The sequence below is a fragment of the Oncorhynchus masou genome, chromosome 20 (assembly GCF_036934945.1).
Source record: "Oncorhynchus masou masou isolate Uvic2021 chromosome 20, UVic_Omas_1.1, whole genome shotgun sequence".
Classification (NCBI taxonomy): Eukaryota; Metazoa; Chordata; class Actinopteri; order Salmoniformes; family Salmonidae; genus Oncorhynchus; species Oncorhynchus masou.
Window position 1 is genome coordinate 13,454,654 of NC_088231.1, and position 20,080 is coordinate 13,474,733.

Below are 20,080 nucleotides of genomic sequence, written 5' to 3' on the forward strand. Positions count from 1 at the left end.
TGTGTAGCCTACTCCAATGAGGCCAGAGTAGACCGATAAGACTGCTTTGATTGGGTGAACTGATATAGGGTACATACCATTTTGAGATTAGGCCTATAATTAGACTCGATTAATACAATAGAATGGTCCGCCCTGTTCTTCAATTGGTGATTACATAATTATGCCTCGTTTGCGTCCCCTCGCTCATCAACTCACTCATTCTCCCCCCTTTCTCCCCTTCATAATTTGCTTAATTTATTTTCTCTTATGTGTGAAATTAGTTTTTGGTTAGTTTCAAGGCAATTATTGGAGTGATTATCAGCTGGGCACTTTCAAGAGAAGGAATGGAGTAGGCCCTACTGTCAGGAGAAGGAATGGAGCAGGCCCTACTGTCAGGAGAAGGAATGGAGCAGGCCCTACTGTCGGGAGAAGGAGTGGAGCAGGCCCTACTGTCAGGAGAAGGAATGGAGCAGGCCCTACTGTCGGGAGAAGGAGTGGAGCAGGCCCTACTGTCGGGAGAAGGAATGGAGCAGGCCCTACTGTCGGGAGAAGGAATGGAGCAGGCCCTACTGTCGGGAGAAATGGAGCAGGCCCTACTGGGGAGCAGGCCCTACTGTCGGGAGAAGGAGCGGAGCAGGCCCTACTGTCGGGAGAAGGAGTGGAGCAGGCCCTACTGTCGGGAGAAGGAGTGGAGCAGGCCCTACTGTCGGGAGAAGGAGTGGAGCAGGCCCTACTGTCGGGAGAAGGAATGGAGCAGGCCCTACTGTCGGGAGGCCCTAAGAAGGAATGGAGCAGGCCCTACTGTCGGGAGAAGGAATGGAGCAGGCCCTACTGTCGGGAGAAGGAATGGAGCAGGCCCTACTGTCGGGAGAAGGAATGGAGCAGGCCCTACTGTCGGGAGAAGGAATGGAGCAGGCCCTACTGTCGGGAGAAGGAATGGAGCAGGCCCTACTGTCGGGAGAAGGAATGGAGCAGGCCCTACTGTCGGGAGAAGGGGCAATGGGGTTAAACCATAAAAATAATTTAATTAAAGAAAATGACATGCCCGCCTAAAACTGGTTCTGTTCTTGATATTAAGATTCTGACAATGGCGGCATGTTTTATAGGCTTATTTATGTAAAGCCAAGGCCCGAGGGGGGCATGGCTTAAAAAATTGCAGAGTAATAAACAATCTAAATGACTGCTTTAACGGTTCTAGTGTTAAGCCATTAGGCACATGGCAGCCATTGTGGGGCCCTAGTGACATCAAAGGTCATACCCCAGGAGTTAGAGGTCAAGGATGATGATTCTGAGCCCAGCTTTCTTGCCCTGGTTGTTTCCACAGCCTGAGGGGAAAGCAAGCTGAGATGGACTGGCTGTGGTATTACTGCTTTCTGCTATTGGACCTTTCCAGAGAGTATTGATCCTTAAACAGCACTATTGACTAGGGCCAAAGGCAACAGATTGGTCTTTTTGACTGGTGTGATAATGATCACCCGTTAGTGGCCCCGTCTGACCTGCCGAGGGGCGGACTCTGACCTGTGCTGTGTGCAAAACAAATGCAGTGTCAACGCCCACTCAAGGTCTGTTCACCCTCAGGGCCTAAAGCCCTGTGGAGAGCGTAGAGGAAATATAGGGGCCAGGATATAACGGGAGTGACTACCCTCATAGATTATTAAAACCGTCATTTCTTTCTAGCTTTTTCTCAACGTGCGAAAGAGGACTGACTGACTGTTGCCCCCCTCCGGCTCTGTTCCGCTGGTCTTGAAATGCAGCAGTAACCACTAAGAAGGCAGCAGAGCCGGGAAACCTCAGGATCCTCTTTCGGAAAATATACTGCTGTTGTGGTATGAGAGGCAAGACACTCCGTCTGCAGAGGAATGTCTATTTTGGGGAAGCTAGTCTAACCAACCTCACTCCTTCCCCGTTTCCAGCAGTCTCTCTATATCTCATTCTCAGAGGTCAGCTGACTCGGGATGTGCGGAGAGATGTTCTGACTTCTGCGGAGTGGAGTAAAACTCACTGTCATTGAGCCTTGTAGAAAAGTCCTTACGTAAGTTGTCGCAGCAACCCTTCACTCTCCCGTCAGAGGCAGGTTGAAAGGGTCATGTTGTGTTCCGCGCCAAACGCAGGGAATCTGAGCTCTGTATACAGCCGACAACTTCAATCGTTTTGGAAGTAATTGACTGGAAGTCGTTCCAAAGGCAATCGTTTCCCAGCTTAGAGACCAAATTGGAATTTGACATGATTTATCAAGACTCACGGTAGACGTGCTACTTTGGGTGGAGACGGTAGAGGGAGAGAGAGAAGGGAAAAACAGCTGGTTGTTTTCATAGAAAGGGAAGCGGCGCGGCAGACTCCCTAGCATTGACAGACTAATAATTCTTGCCCCATAATGCATGCTCTTTCCCTGCATTTAGGAACACGCCACCACCCAAAAACATATCATCAGCATCTGTTATTCAGTCCCTCTGCACAAGCAATGCTTTTACTGGTAGTGATGTCTCACATCCGTACGAATTACAGGTTTGCGCGGACTGCAGAGCACTGCTTGAACTGAAAGCTTGCTGGCCAATGTTCTGCCCTTCTCCTTTGGAGGTCACAGCTAAGGTCGCTTCACAGCTGGACCATAGGCTGAGAAGATGAAATGACATCAGTACAGAGCAACACTGTCCACGGTGATAAAAATAAAAATAGCCCTAAAGAGATTTCTGCTACACAGACGGTCCTCTCAGCAGAGGCCTGGCCTCCCCACCATGATGAGAATACACTGTGACACGGAGTAGCATTTTAAAGGCCTTATTTTTAGAGCTCTGCGCTGGAAAGGCTCCACCAACCATCTCATCTACGCAAAGCATGGGATTTAGGGAAGGGGAGAGACCAAAACAGACAGTCTCTTAACATTACTGCTTGTTTTGGGTTTTTCTCCGTTCGTTAGTTTCCGTTATGATGGCCGTTGTTTTTGAAATGGCTTTTCTGTTCTGGAGCTAATATTAAAATATTTAGTCAAAAAGCCTTTTATTGGCAATGGGTTCAGGCTCCACCTCAGCGTGGAATGGGTGAGACACCTGCACTGGGCATGCTTTTTGAATAGCGGTGATTAATGTATAGAGTGGGGAAGGTCCAAAATGGTGTGCCGTGGTCGGAGTAGCTGACGTTTTGATTGGAGAAAGGGTGGGCAACCCGTTGAGCCATTCTACAGCTGAAGGATATGACACGTGGTGTGTCATGCCCCGACGTCACTACAGCAGTGTGGCGAGGACACGGTCGGCGTGAACGCTTGCTGTGTCCTCTAGCTGTCAGCGTGCATTCCCGACTTCCTTTCCCTCACAGGCCTAGCTGGGTCTTGTCACACTTTCCTCTGTGTCCTTGGGCGCTGTAGGGTCACTGTGACCAAACTAACCCAGAGGCAATCTTACACCTCGGGATTTTTTATCCCTGGAATCGCTAGTGTGATTTTTAAAGAACACGTCCATTGAGTTGCTGAATCTTTTCAACCCCAGAGTCACTCGCCAGGAAGATGGGCTGCTATTAGTCATCCTCCTGTCGTGATAACAGATTGTGTGTGAAAGGACTGCTATTGTCATTTCTCCGCAATGGAATTGATTGCATTGTACTAAGTAACAAAAACATTCTTACAAAAAAGAATGACGCTCAAAGTACTATGTGGTGTACCCCTTAAGTGATGTTTTTATTCTTACTAGCCTGACATTTTCTGCATACAATAGTGCGTATGAAGTTGAATACCAAATTACTTTACAAATTATGACCAGGTTTGTAATCAATGCAGCATCCTTGACATTGTAACCTTGGATTGAAAGGCTGATTATTCTCACTGATTACAGCAGTCCAGTATGAATGGCTAAGGAGAAAGCGTAGCAGCATACAGTATTTGCAGTCCCTTCACATTTTTCTGAGAACAAGGTGAGAAAATGGTCGCAACAAAAATTAAACAAGTTAATTAACTGCCAGCCGCTCAACGTTTTTTCAAAAACTGACATCCTTTGATGTACGTCCATGTTTCACTTCTCCTTTATTCGTCACCCTCTTCCCGTCCCTCTCCCCAAAGATGTAGGCAGTAGCGTTGTGTGGTTACACTTTCAATGACGCCGGCAATTGAAGTTCGTCGGACTCGTAGCAACAGCCCCACTCTGAAAACAAAATGGCCTCCGCACAATACGGACTGAGGGGAGCTGTCAGAGAGAAGACAAGCAAAACGGGCAGCCTGTGGGAAAACGCTGCAAAGAATGAAGAGAAGACCAATACAGAGAGATGGGAGAAGTCAAAGATGAACAACTGATTAGAATGCCAATGGGCTTGGCTCTGGTTGGATGTTTGACGACCACTCCAGAAAGACAGGCACACACACACACTTATAAACACAAGATGGAGGGAGTAGGAGTGTTTCTGATGATGCTGTCTCCTCCAGCGCACTTCCTGAGAGCTGTGTGGGCTGTGTACAGTACCACTATGTACTGAGTGCTGAAAGAAGGGGGGGCAGTAGGGGTGGCGGAATGAAATCAAGTGTACTAACGCGGATACATAACCGCTTCTCCCACTGGGGCGGCCGTTTAGGAGAGTGAGATGGCTCGTCAACCCCATGGGCCTCTTTTAAGTATACATGAGCACTTAACTTTCTGTATCCACCAGCCCCCCATGTATAAATAATGACCAACAGATTGCCATTCTCAATAATACAAGGGCTTGTTGTGTAGCCGTGTTTGTCGCACTGCAGCCCCGACTTCCACGCCTCAGACTTGTCCTTGAGGGCCTTGTTCAGCCCTTCTGGACCTGCGAGGCCTACCATACCTCAAATCAAATTTATTTATATAGCCCTTCGTACATCAGCTGATATCTCAAAGTGCTATACAGAAACCCAGCCTAAAACCCCAAACAGCAAGCAATGCAGGTGTAGAAGCACGATGGCTAGGAAAAACTCCCTATAAAGGCCGAAACCTAGAGAGGAACCAGGCTATGTGGGGTGGCCAGTCCTCTTCTGGCTGTGCCGAGTGGAGATTATAACAGAACATGGCCAAGATGTTCAAATGTTCATAAATGACCAGCATGGTCAAATAATAATCACAGGCAGAACAGTTGAAACTGGAGCAGCAGCACGACCAGGTGGACTGGGGACTGCAAGGAGTCATCATGCCCGGTAGTCCTGAGGCATGGTCCTAGGGCTCAGGTCCTCCTCTGAGGACCTGCCCTGCCCCACCTCCTGAGCCCTTCAGCAGCCACTCTCGGCCTGCGAGGCCTACCCAACCAGCCCTGTCCCAGCGCTTTCTCCACCAAGACTCTGAAACGCTGACTCATGCTCCGCAGCCTTTGTCACTTTTTCAAAGTTAGACACCAGAAAAACCCGTTTCTATCTACAGCATTAATTGAGGCCCAGTTGGAGACTTGTTCTGAAGGACAGAAAGAACTCATCCCCTTCCTCATGATAATGGAAATGAGAGACACATTATTAAAGTAGCTGTTTTGCGCAGTGTAATTTCCGATGACTACATTTAAAACACAGCAGTTATCTAAGCGGCTTAATTGGAAAAATGTCCTTCCGGTGGGCCGGCATTTATTCTCCCAAATTGAGATGTGCAAAGGAATTAATGAGCTACGTAAAAGTTTCTTGTAAGAAGAAATGGAGGGAAAGCAAGATGGTTGTCTCTCCACTGCTGTACTAAAAGGAGAGAGAGGAAGAGTGGAGAAGAATCCTCTTCACCTCAGCCCTTGGCTCTCCTCAACAGGATATATCCTAAATCCAGACCCCACACAGGGATGTGAGGTTCTCCCCATGCAGCAGCTGGGGTCTGCCCCTGCACTGTCTCAGTCCAGGGCTGCGTCATAGTGCACTACTTTCAACTAAGGCTCTGGTCAAAAGTGGTCCACTGTATAGGGAATAGGTTGCCATTTGGAATACACCACAGGTTTGTAACTGTTAACGTCTGGTCTGCACCTTTCAGCTCTGGAAAGCAAGAGGGAACAACCAACAGAGACATGTGCTATAACCATAGAAATAGACTAGGCTAGAACGGGAATTCCCATTTCAAGTCAATTGTTTCTAAAACAATCCTTCAATGTTCATTCTTGTCGTTTTCATCTTACTGTCAAGGTCTAGTATCTGTTACTTTACTAGCTGGTAGCTACTTGACAGTAGCTGTAGCAGTTTCTTCTCTCTCCCATATGTTGCTTGGCATCTCCAGTCTGCTCCTTACCGGTGTCTATTTCAGGGCAGTGTTCACCTCCACCAGGCTGGTCACATTACCTCTGCTTCAGGTTTAACTCCAGTCTCTCTACCTGCCAATCACAAATCTCTGCTTCCCTTAGACTCCAAGCAGGACTGACAGCATGGAGCGTTGGAGCATGGCCTCTTCTCGCTTTCGTGCTCTCTGTGGGTAGTAACCAGTGTTTATCTCCCCCTTCTCTCTCTCTCTCTGCCTGTGGGTAGTAACCAGTGTTTATCTCCCCCTTCTCTCTCTCTCTGCCTGTGGGTAGTAACCAGTGTTTATCTCCCCCTTCTCTCTCTCTCTGCCTGTGGGTAGTAACCAGTGTTTATCTCCCCCTTCTCTCTCTCTCTCTGCCTGTGGGTAGTAACCAGTGTTTATCTCCCCCTTCTCTCTCTCTCTGCCTGTGGGTAGTAACCAGTGTTTATCTCCCCCTTCTCTCTCTCTCTCTGACTGTGGGTAGTAACCAGTGTTTATCTCCCCCTTCTCTCTCTCTCTGCCTGTGGGTAGTAACCAGTGTTTATCTCCCCCTTCTCTCTCTCTCTCTGACTGTGGGTAGTAACCAGTGTTTATCTCCCCCTTCTCTCTCTCTCTCTCTGCCTGTGGGTAGTAACCAGTGTTTATCTCCCCCTTCTCTCTCTCTCTCTGCCTGTGGGTAGTAACCAGTGTTTATCTCCCCCTTCTCTCTCTCTCTCTGACTGTGGGTAGTAACCAGTGTTTATCTCCCCCTTCTCTCTCTCTCTCTCTGACTGTGGGTAGTAACCAGTGTTTATCTCCCCCTTCTCTCTCTCTCAGCCAAGGGCTTTTTATAGTCATAAGAGAACTCTCTGCTTGGGTTTGTTGCCTGGGTGACATGTCAGCAATGCTCTCTCTCTTTCTCTCTCGCTCTCCCTTTGTCCCTTTTTCCCACTAACACACACATCACCAATATTTTCCCCTGCAGTCTGCCACTTTCCTCTTGCTGCTTGCTCTATTTCAGGGATGGGCAACTCTAGTCCTCGGGGGCCTGACGCTTTTTCCCCAGCTAACACACCTGACTCCAATAATCAACTAATCATGATCTTCAGTTTAGAACGCAATGAGTTGAAGCAATGAATCAGCTGTGCTTGCAAGGGATGGGGGGAAATGGTGTCACCACTCTGGCCCTGAGGAATGGTGTTGCCCATCTCTGGTCTGAGGACTTCACAGGTGTGTGTGTGTGTGTGTGTGTCCTAGGTCTATAGGCTACGTTCAGGGCGGCAGGGTAGCCTAGTGGTTAGAGCGTTGGGCTAGTAAACCGAAAGGTTGCAAGTTCAAATCCCTGAGCTGACAAGGTACAAATCTGTCGTTCTGCCCCTGAACAGGCAGTTAACCCACTGTTCCTAGGCCGTCATTGAAAATAAGAATTTGTTCTTAACTGACTTGCCTAGTTAAATAAAGGTCAAAATAATAAACCATTCTGCAAGGCCCTCTCTCTCAAATGAACTGGTTCTGACCTAGGACTGTGGCGGTCATAAAATTGTCAGCCGGTGATTGTCATGCAAATAACTGCTGATCTCACGGTAAGTGACCATTAATGAACATAAACCCGTTTAGCATCCCGTAGCTTCCCACGCTTGGCCTACAAGTCACTGATCCACACCTTTTGGAGCAGCGACATTTCAAACAGTCCACTAAGTCCATGTAATATAGTCCACACATCACAATGAATCCCTCATTTTACAGGTGTAAAGAAGCATGATATGAAGAAAATGTGGTCTATTTCAGAATAGCATACTCTGAGTTGTCCTTATGTTAGGTCCTGATCTGGCTATGCCATATGGCTGTGGACTTTAGCAATAAATAGATATAGCAGCACGAGAAAGCTGGGATCCTCTTTTTCAAAAGTGGTCAGTCAACTCTGTTTTCACATGCGATTACGCAGCGACTGGGACTCTAAGAACGAGTGTCACTAGGCTCTGTACTCTAACCGTATAGGTCCTAGGTCTATAGGCTACGTTTGGAGTTATTTGGCCATTGTAGTTGATACAAACCTTATCAAAACATATAGGCCTATGGGCTAGGCTACATGTGTGCAACTATGATTTGAAAAACTCGCCAAAACAAAGGCAGGCGCTGTTTCTTCCCTTACTGCACACGCCGGGCAGCATTCCCAAGTGATATTGTCATGCATCAGACTATTCTTCAGTTAGTCTCGTCTTTACATATACTAACTAATATATGTGTGAAATGAGTTGGACCGGACTGAACAGGGGCAGGGGGAAACAAATGTCATCTGTGCACTTAAATGACGAATGGAGGACGCTTTTCCCGTGGTTCGTTTTCATGCCAGCCAGGTACCAAAACGTCACTTATGATACCAACATTTCAGAACCACATAGTACCGTTACATATGATACTACTGACTTTTTTAGCCCTGCTGATCTAAAGAAACTGCTGGCGCCTGTTATAAAATGTTTATAAAGTCAATTTAATTTATAAATTCTGATCAATTTAAGCAACAGCCGCTAGTCTCTTGTCTGCACTTGTCCAATAATATCCCCTTCACGTGTGGCAGCTGTGATCAGCCAGCCCCCTACCAGACATCACTCACCTGCACTGACCAGTCTGAGGTGACTTTGCGAGTTCGCTGTTCTGCAGATTCTAAGTGTCAGTTAGGGAAAATGGAGCACAGATTCGCGACAGGCTTGTAGCTTTACAGCATACAATCTTGTCTAACCTAAACATTAAAAAATGAATAATAATATGACCCATATTACCGGAGGTTCCTTTTTTTGTTCTTTCTATCAGGATTTACACACATTGTATATCATTTCACAAACCAAACAGGATGCGAAGCCACTGATTTTATTTAGATTTTTTCCACATTGGTTTCCTGATACTAAATGGGCATCGGGACACTTGGCCTGGTATCGTGTTGTTTGTCAAATGTTGGTATCGTGACAAGCCTACTATAATCCTGTTGCAAAGCAATGTTCTTAATATTAGGAATACCGTTTGGGAGAAGCATAGTGACCGTAACAGCCCTGACTCTGGCCCTCTCACTTCCAGCACTCTGAATCCCAGCACCTCACCTCTCTCAAGGCCTCAGTCTCTCCCAGCTATCCCTGCCCTCAACTGTCTGTTCAGTTGGTTAATAGGACTGTGGAGCGCTTGCCCTTCTCCTATACAAGCGGCCTCACTGGTACACTCAAAAAAAGGAAACTGTTTCACTGCACATATAGCCTACTCAACCATTTCTGTGTCGACACACACGATGCTCAACCATTTCTGTGTCGACACACACGATGCTCAACCATTTCTGTGTCGACACACACGATGCTCAACCATTTCTGTGTCGACACACACGATGCTCAACCATTTCTGTATAGACACATGCGTATAGACACACACGATGCTCAACCATTTCTGTATAGTGCTCAACCATTTCTGTACACACACGATGCTCAACCATTTCTGTATAGACACACACAATGCTCAACCATTTCTGTATAGACACACACTCAACCATTTCTGTATAGACACACACAATGCTCAACCATTTCTGTACACACACGATGCTCAGACACACACGATGCTCAACCATTTCTGTATAGACACACACGATGCTCAACCATTTCTGTAAAGACACACACAATGCTCAACCATTTCTGTGTAGACACACACAATGCTCAACCATTTCTGTATAGACACACACGATGCTCAACCATTTCTGTATAGACACACACGATGCTCAACCATTTCTGTATAGACACACACGATGCTCAACCATTTCTGTATAGACACACACGATGCTCAACCATTTCTGTATAGACACACACGATGCTCAACCATTTCTGTATAGACACACACGATGCTCAACCATTTCTGTATAGACACACACGATGCTCAACCATTTCTGTATAGACACACACGATGCTCAACCATTTCTGTATAGACACACACGATGCTCAACCATTTCTGTATAGACACACACAATGCTCAACCATTTCTGTATAGACACACACAATGCTCAACCATTTCTGTATAGACACACACAATGCTCAACCATTTCTGTATAGACACACACAATGCTCAACCATTTCTGTATAGACACACACAATGCTCAACCATTTCTGTATAGACACACACATTTACCGACAGTTTATTTCCCAACCAACACACTTACCTAGATATTTGTGTACCCTCACCTGTGTGTTATTTCTGCTTCCTCATATTAAAACCAATATGTCGTACGTTCACTGTGACCTTTTGTCCTCCCTAATCTAACCCCTCCTCTCTGTAGACTTAAACATGTTACATGAAGGAGAGTCCCATGACACACGGCAGGGCATTGAGCCGTGTCAACACTGCCGTTTACACACACTTCCTCCCCTAGTGTCACTCTGTTTGCCTCAGGCTGTTGAGTCAAGCAAGTCACCACACACACACACGCCTCAGCTCATGCAGCCTAAACGATGGACCAGTGTTTGTTGTGCTTGTACAAAGTATCTGTTTATAAAATTAATCCATTAAAGTTTTGTAAGCCACACAACCCTCTCTGGGCAATTTGAACCAAAATGAAACACTATCACATTATTATTTGTCCATTAAGGAGGTAAGTGTTTGGAGCATAGGGACTGTAGCACTGTAACATTATAGCTGTACTGTAGTGCCGGGCAGGCTGGAATACTCTGGGCGGGCTGGAATACTCTGGGCGGGCTGGAATACTCTGGGCGAATACTCTGGGCGGGCTGGAATACTCTGGGCGGGCTGGAATACTCTGGGCGGGCTGGAATACTCTGGGCGGGCTGGAATACTCTGGGCGGGCTGGAATACTCTGGGCGGGCTGGAATACTCTGGGCGGGCTGGAATACTCTGGGCGGGCTGGAATACTGCTGGGCGGGATGGAATACTCTGGAGGGGTTAAATACCTGTGAGGGCTGGAATACTCTGGATTAACATCGGGCTGCCTGGGCTGGAATACTCTGGGCGGGCTGGAATACTCTGGGCGGGCTGGAATACTCTGGGCGGGCTGGAATACTCTGGGCGGGCTGGAATACTCTGGGCGGGCTGGAATACTCTGGGCGGGCTGGAATACTCTAGCAGAGTGCTAGCTGAGGCACTGCAGCTGCAGGGCAGAGGATGGATAGTGGAGGTGGTTAAAGACCTGTGAGGTCTGGCCGGCCGCTCTAAATATGATTAACATCACTATTAGTCAGTAAGAAATTTGACCTCTGCTTTTAACCCAACCACTACCAAAGACATGTGCAGCATTTGGTGAGATGCTGGAGGCTTCCACACTGGGCGCAAGGACACAAAGGCAAGCGAAGATGCTGGAGACTTCCACACGGGGCGCAAGGGCACAAAGGCAAGCGAAGATGCTGGAGACTTCCACACGGAGCGCAAGGGCACAAAGGCAAGCGAAGATGCTGGAGACTTCCACACGGGCAAGGACGCAAGGACACAAAGGCAAGCGAAGATGCTGGAGACTTCCACACGGGGCGCAAGGGCACAAAGGCAAGCGAAGATGCTGGAGACTTCCACACGGGGCGCAAGGGCACAAAGGCAAGCGAAGATGCTGGAGACTTCCACACGGGGCGCAAGGGCACAAAGGCAAGCGAAGATGCTGGAGACTTCCACACGGGGCGCAAGGGCACAAAGGCAAGCGACGATGCTGGAGACTTCCACACGGGGCGCAAGGGCACAAAGGCAAGCGAAGATGCTGGAGACTTCCCGCCAGATTTTTCCTATCAGACCCGGGATTCAAACTGGCAGCCCGCGGTTGCTGACTCACCTCTCTAACCGCTGGGCTACAAGCAGCATGGATACAGACCCGGGTGTTCTCAACATAGAGATGTATTTGGGTTCGACCGAGCTTCTGCGTTCATGTGTGGTGATGCTAACCGGGTTAACCGAGGAAGTGTGACGAGTGTGTTCCCAGAACGGGAGGACGCTCTTCCACACCACTGCTGGCTCAGCCAGTCATGCAGAAAGACGGCAGGATTCCGCTATCAGGGAGCATGTGTTAAAACCCACCAAACGTTCACACGTACACACACTCTAGTAGATTACTGCTTCAGATTCAGCTACAGCACACACACACACACACACACACACACACACACACACACACACACACACACACACGCATTCATGCATAAACTCTCACCAACACACACACTCTCTCACTGACTGACAAACACACACATGCTTATTTACACAAGCATACACTGTCATGTTAATATACTGTACTTGCATACTCAGGAGTGGAGGAGAATATTTCAGACATGGCTGGGGTTAGGGGCATTCCTCAACTACTCAGACCAGGTTGCATTGCTGTTGAGTTGCGTCAGTCACATTCCACTGACAAACCACTCAAAACAAATTCCATTTAAGTCTCTTTCACTTTGAACACAAGACATGGCAACGTGTGTGTGGCAGCATTTTTACCACCTGACTCCATCACAGCACTATCACTCACTCCTGCTGTTAGCCTGTTATAGATAAGTCTAATTCCTCAAATTCCATTTAGACAAAGAGCCTGTACTTTTCAAAGGCTCCGCCAATGGCCAACATCTAAACCAGATCAAGCGTTGCCCCCCGAGTCTCTGGTAATTGGACAGAGTTTAAAAATGGCCGCCGCCTTTTTCATATTGATCTCCTCCTTATCATGAGACCATAGTTTGTGACTTGCTCCTCTATTTGTAGCTGGTTGCTATGGAGATGGCATTTAGGACATTGGGTAGGTAAACTGTCAAGTATGGGAGAACAACGGTATTGAAATGGGGCAATGTTTCAGGACTGCTCGTACAATGGGTTTTCTGGTACAAAGAGTTGTTGTTGGTCGTAGCTCAGCTAAACACGTCAAGACGTTCCTGGATCCTCCACCTGCATTCCTTCCATGTTACACCATCCTTCAGGCTCACCTGTCTTCCTGATTCATCACGCTGTAATCTTCAAAAAGATGTTAAAAGAAAAACACTGGCTACCTCACCCTCCGCTCCAATTTGCTTCTCCGTCCTCGTTTAGTTTCGTGTCTTCTAATCTAGCCTCAGCTTTTGAGTTCTAGGTCTTTCTTCCTCTGCTCTGGAGAAAACTATCCCACTCTCAAGCTTTTCTGAGACCCCAAGCCCAAAGTTGCCAGCTGCTCCTTCCACTCAAATTACATCTCGGAGAATAGATTTCGCTCCGGTTTGGACCCTGTATAGTTACCTTCTCCTTTTGAGGGATGTTTTCAAGTATGGAGTTGGCTCTGGTATGGTGTAGTTGAAAAGAGTGTGTGGCTTTTTCTAGAAAACTGTACATAAGAAACATGCTGTGTGTTCTAGTGAGATTCCTTTACCCTGGCATCTCCTCTTCCTCCTCCTCCTCTTCTTCCCTGGCTTGCCCCTTCCAGTGCAGGGTCTAGGAGAATGCCTATTAGTCCTTGGGTATTGTTAGGGGAGCAGCAGGGCTGTAATTTTGAGTTATTTTTAAAGGAGAAAGTGACGTCTGTCTTCTGCTGAAGCGCGAGCGTGGGTGGGAGAGACACAGTTTGTGTGTTGTGTGCACTCCGGATGTACAGAGCCACGGCCACGCATTCATAACTCAATGAACAGTCCCACATCTTGGCAAAGTGCTTCACACCCACACACCACTCTGCATTTAAAGGTCACCGTTTATTGAGATGCTGAAGCTTGATAATATGGACATGGCCAGCCCATCTGCATTCTCCCATGGCATTTTACTACACACTGAGTTCCTGGCTTTATAAATTATTCTCCAAAGGAAGGTAAATGCCTTGGTGGTGGAGGGGTGACCAATATACATGCTTATTCCCCCATATTGACGACAGAAAGATGGAGCGCAACAGAGCCTGGCTTCCTGCTTCTTATCTGTCATTTGCAGAGGTCTGGATTGAATAGCCTGCTCTTTCTGATCCTATTAGGAGAGGGCAATAGTTCCCCAGAGAGGCCTGTTCCTGTGTTGGGAGAGGTGGGGTGTTGTGGGACTGTGGTTAGGCGAGGTTGAGATCTGAAAAATGTGTGATGTGAAAAAGGAGGTGGAGCTATGGTCCCCTATTGAGCACTGGGCAGAACACAGAGACCCAGGAAGGTCAAAGGTAACCCAGACACAGTTGGGCTCCTCACACTCCTCGTCCTCCTCCTCCTCCAACTAGCTCATCCAGACACCCAGAGCCAACAGCCAGCAAACCACTGCTGCTGTTTTGCAATTTGGCTCGTTCTGCCTAATCTGGGCTGTGGAGTGGCACTTTTGAATAATTAAAGGGGGTTTATCCGTTCCTCTGTAAATGTTGACACCCGCGCAGGCCAAGTTTCACCTGGCTTATGGCTGCCAGTTCTGTAACCCCCTTCTCTCCGTGTCCATGTGGAATATTGATGAGGTAAATGCAAAACATGCTAAACCGCAACACAGTAGGGATGGGACAGAGGGGTAATATTCACATTAACTGCGTTATTGGAGTGTCAGTGTTATTAAGTTCCCTGTTCATGGTACAGGCCTGCAGCTAAATCATTTAATGATGTTCTATAAATGCTCCCAGAAACATAGCAACCCCTGACATTGTTTTCCTGTGTGGCTGTCTGGTACATAAGTCATGCTCTGACTGATCTTGTTTATAGCTGCCATTCGTAGCTAGCAGAACATCTCTGTATTAATTGACTATGGGTAAAGGTCAAGACTGGCTTTGAAGAATCCAAGAGGGAGCACTCGTGTTTGGCTTTCTAACTCTGTATGTGTTCTTATCGTTCGTGTGTGTGTGTGTGTGTGTGTGTGTGTGTGTGTGTGTGTGTGTGTGTGTGTGTGTGTGTGTGTGTCAGCTTCTCTGTAGTTCAGTGCCAAAGGGTTAATTCAACCCATCCATAAAGAACACAACACTTCCTGCTGTCTGATTTATTCGCACTACTCGACAAGGTCAACAGCTTCCTCTTCCCCCATTTTCATTTAAAGTCCCTCTCTAAAGGCAGGTCACAGATCAGTGATATAATTTATCAGTAGGCAGTGGGAAAATAAGAGGTAAGCGATGGTTGCTGTTCTCAGATCTGGCCGGGCCTCCATAGCTGGGAGCTGCCGTGCCTGGCCCACCCCAGAAGCTCCAGTTGGGGTGTCAGGAAGAAGCCTCTAGCCCCCCATCCACTGAGAAACTGCAGGAGCCCACCACCCAGATATACTTTTTCCCAACAGTGCTGCTGGAAGTTAAACACGAGCCTGCTCCCTACTTCCTGCTAATAGATAAAGCACTGGTTTCTTTCGATTAGGAAAATAATCCAGGTGACCTTTTTGTCAGCCAGGGATTTAGTTCCGTTTCTCTCGGTTGTAATCCAAAGAGACACAGTTGGTTAGATAAATGTCACAGTGACGTCTGACGTCTCTCTTCTCACTTGAACCCCGGGGCAGAAAAATATCAAAGTCTTTAGTCAGCGGTTTGATTTCTTATTTCCTTATTAAGTATTCCTTCCAGGAAGTGGGAATGCCTCGTGGTGTTATTGTGAAGTCTGACCTTCAATGGCTTTCAGCAGGGAAATAGAAAGTTCAATTTTAGATCCTGATGGTGGATAAACAACTAATAAAGCTTGATATTAGTTTTGTCACAGTAATTTATGGTGTTATTATTACGGGTCCATAGCACAACCGGTCGCCCCTGGTGTCTTGGGCTTTATTTTGTGTGTGTGTGTGTGTGTGCGCACACCCTGGCCAGTAGGTTGTCTTTAGTTAAACTTTTGTTCTCCATAGTGCAGAGTTTTGTACACTTTCTCCTCTCCAAAACTCACTGTACTGGAGACTATTGGTCTCTCTGGAATTTCCGATTGGCTTCCCAGACTTTCAGCCTGCCAGATATCAAGCCTGAGAACAACCTTGGGTCCAGGTTAAGTTACTATTTGACTCTTAACAGCGTGTGATTGGCAGTAATGGACATTGCCCTTCTATCCTCTGTTCTGTCCATATCATTTCCCATGGAACACTGGTGATGTCACAATAGGAGATGTCAGTCCTCCTCACTTTAATTTCCTCGTTGACCTGACCCCAATAGAGGCCTGGACTCTTGGGTTGCAGTCGCGTGGGTGGCTAAAGGATGTTATGCTAATGGCCCCAAGCAGCCACAGGCAGATGTCATTACTCAGAATAATTCCCCAATAGTTCCCCAGAATGGAATGCTGCATGGACCAAGGTTCTATTTGTCACACCTCTCCCCGTTGTCCGTCGATCGCATTTTATCTGTCTGGTTGGAGTGCACCCTGCTATTGCTCTCTCGGTGAGCGGCCAGTGAGATCGAAGGCCCCCCGCCCCCGGTCCCCTATTTTGTCCCAGCCAGGACAATGACACGGCGGTTATTCAGCGACGCACCACTGCCCAAGACGTATTTGCAGCTTCAAGTTCAACAAGGCCCCACGTTGAAACATTTGATCAAGGAGGCCATTCTCCTATAGCTTGAGCCAGGGTATTTTCCCACCTATCTGTTGCCTTTGAAAAGCTCAATGTCTAAGTCCATCTCATCCACCTATAGAGAGGGTTAAGTCCTTCAATTTTCACTTTCTACCCTTTATTTAATGAAACATCATGAAGAATGATGAATTCTGTGAATCAGTTATGCAGTTCCTTTTCCTTTTTAAATAGTGCAGTATCACATTAAAAAAAGTCCATTTTTCCTCAAAACTCATAAGCTAATTTCTATTCTGTTGGCTGAAACACTGCCATAGAAATTCATACATCCACATGTTGTAGCCTACAGTTTGCGTAGGAAGCTCCATACGAGAGAGAGAGGAGAGACATAAAGGGAACCGAGCATTTGCATTTGCCCTCCAGACATACCACTGCGCTGTTACAAGATAGTAATTTTACTACATTCTCCATTCTAGTTCCCAATATATATTCCAACACCGAGAACCATTCATCATAGCCTTCTCGCTCTCGCTCCTCTCTGTCTCTATATATCGCTCTCTATATAGATAGATGGATAGATCTATATCTAGATATATAAATATGTCTATAGAGCGAGAGATCTGTCAGTCTCTCTCACAGAGGTCTATCACTTAAAGACGAGAAGCCAAAACACAGACAAGGCTGAGATATGAGTGTACTTCGGAGGACACCTGTTTTGCGGAAGCCCAATGTCTGGAGGGTTTTTAAGAGGTTTTGTGGGGTAAGAGCCTGGGGCCGCTGTCTGTTAATGCTATACCGAGCGGCAGAAGGGGAGCAACAGAGGTCACAGGCTCTTCAAAGGCTGGGGCGCCACCGCTCTCACGTTCCACGCATTCCAACGTACTGTGTTAAGGTTGGGCAGCGAGGGGGTTGTTCTCAAGAGGACCCAACACACACACACCGTCTCGGTGTGCTGCTTGGTGTTGCTGTGGCAACAAAAACAAATGAAAGATTTCCAGTGCAGGGAGAGCTCCAGACTATCTTAGTTATACTGCACCTTTAACCCCTCCAACACTAGATTACATGGGGAGCAGGTCTCTCAAAGGCCTCAATTGTCCCCTTTAAAAGTAGTTTGTCATACATGTGTTGTCTTTGGCATCATTAAACTGAAGACATAGTTTTTATCAAATATTCTCTGTAATTAGTAAATTGTTGGTAATCTGCACGAACCCAGTCTTCACTATGAGTCATCCATACATCAATTGTCTTAAATCATTTATTTACAAAGTAATTCACAGAAATGCATAAACAAACAAACAAAGTAAATATGGTTACAAGAAATGATAGGGGAATGTGCCCTAGTGGGCGAAACCGGCATGGCAGCTTGTTAGACAAGAGGGAGTGGGGGTCAGCTGAGAAGTCACGACAGTTGATAATTATAACAATTGAAATGCTAATGCTTTGCACATGAACGCTCACTCATTCGGGAACAATTGCAATCAATATATATATTTACGCCCAGTGTGTCGTCGGGATCTTGGTTGAAAAGTTTGTTTCTGTTTGAGAGGCTCCCTAAAAATACATGCCACTTGAATACATCTACGACTGGATTTTTTTTATTTAACTAGGCAAGTCGGTTAAGAACAAATTGTTATTTACAATGACGTCCTACCCCGGCCAAACCCTAACGCGGACGACGCTAGGCCAATTGTGCGTCACCCTATGGGACTCCAAATCACAGCCGGTTGTGATACAGCCTGGAATCAAACCAGGGTCTGTAGAGATGCCTCAAGCACTGAGATGCAGTGCCTTAGACCGCTGCGCCACTCGGGGGACCCCCTGGAAGTGACTTTTCGTAGCAGTTTAAGAGTATTTTTGCTAACCCCAATCAAATCATAATCAAGCTTTATTTATATAGCACATTTCAGACATGAATGCAACGCAACACGCTTCACAGGAAAAAACATTGATAAAGAACAATGAAAATAAAAACAAACTGCACAATAAACATCACAGGATAAAAACAAAAGTATAACAAAACCCCTTTTCCTAACCTTAACCTAATTCTCTTAACCTGCTATGAAAAAGTAACTTCCGGTCGTAGCTGAATCGATGTGGTGTGTTTTTAGGGAATCTCCAAGGTGTTGATGAGAGGGAAATGGATGGGTTTTTTTAATCACTCAACCTCGACTGACACTAGGGCTTCAAAGCACAAAGCTGGATTTCTAGAATGTGACCGTATGTTTGCTTCACCGGTAGTGTGCTGACAGATGTCTAAAGAGATGTTCGAACAAGATAATAAAACAACCTACCTCCCATGTTGCCAATGACACCCTCAATAGGAAATGTGGGCACTGCAACAGCCTTTTTATGAATCGGCCCCTATGGAGGCTCGTTGCGGGCTCGTTGCGGGCTCGTTGCGGGCTCGTTGCGGGCTCGTTGCGTGCTCGTTGCGGGCTCGTTGCGGGCTCGTTGCGGGCTCGTTGCGGGCTCGTTGCGTGCTCGTTGCGTGCTCGTTGCGGGCTCGTTGCTGGCTCGTTGCGGGCTCGTTGCGGGCTCGTTGCGGGCTCTCGTTGCGGGCTCGTTGCGGGCTCGTTGCTTTTACCTTGCAGGTGTTTGCAGACCTAATGCAAGATCCCCAGACTAGTTTCCCATTTGTCCAAATTGATCAGCGTATGCAAAGGGGCTTTTCATGTGTATTTATTTTCTACACAAGACATTATTTGAATAACAATAGCCGAGCTAGCTACCTGCCAGTGCAGGATTTGTTTACCAGATAGCTGGATCGCCCTGTGAAAAGCTTCCCTAATACCTTGGAGGTAACTATTTTCTTTTAACAATGTTTATTCACCTCAACCATTATTATTTATTAGTTTGTTCAGCTGTGTTTTGTTTTGGACCCAAATCAGTAGTTTAGAGTTGTTTTATTTCCCCTCGACAGCAGTATGTGATAGCCATGTGATAGCCCTTTCCCAGTTGTGAAGCCATCACCTATGTTCTAGTTATGTTAACAAAAGCCCATCATTGTTTTTGCCCATATTGAAAAGGAATTAGCGTTCATTTCGTGTGTAAATCAGGTGCTGCACCTGAAGTGCATATTGTGTACCGCTGCCGACTAGAGAATAATGGACTTCTTTATCCCCGGGCTAAATGAAGTGTGGAATATAATATATGAATGTTTTGCGTTTATTATGCATGGGCTGAAATATTAAATACATTTTTTTGTTTATTCAATATCATATTCTCCCTCTAATATTTATATTAGTTTCTCACTTTTCGGGATGTAATTTGTCTGACTGCCCTAAGCAGAGCACTGATTATACCGAATATCCTATTTAAAGCAAGTTGTGATAAATACCTCCTGCCCAGTGATGGGGAAAGAACATTAGTGGTGCCACTGCTGCCATACCATGGGGTGTGTGTGGACTGCAAGTGAGGGGGTTGACTCGGTGGTATACAGCTATGATTGGAAAGTGACTTTTTCATAGCAGGTTAGGAGAATTTACTACACAGCCGTTTGGAATATTTAACATGGCAGGTTAGGGGGATTAGGTTAAGGTTAGTGAAAAACCTCTCTCACTTCC

At 46.7% G+C, this 20,080-nt stretch overlaps 1 protein-coding gene across 2 annotated transcripts in view; it reads left to right on the top strand.

Annotated features, from left to right (window-relative positions):
- LOC135506989 (F-box/WD repeat-containing protein 7) overlaps positions 1-20,080 on the top strand; it is a 172,474-nt gene that overhangs the window by 113,124 nt on the left and 39,270 nt on the right. The gene's annotated exons all lie outside the window — the stretch shown is intronic.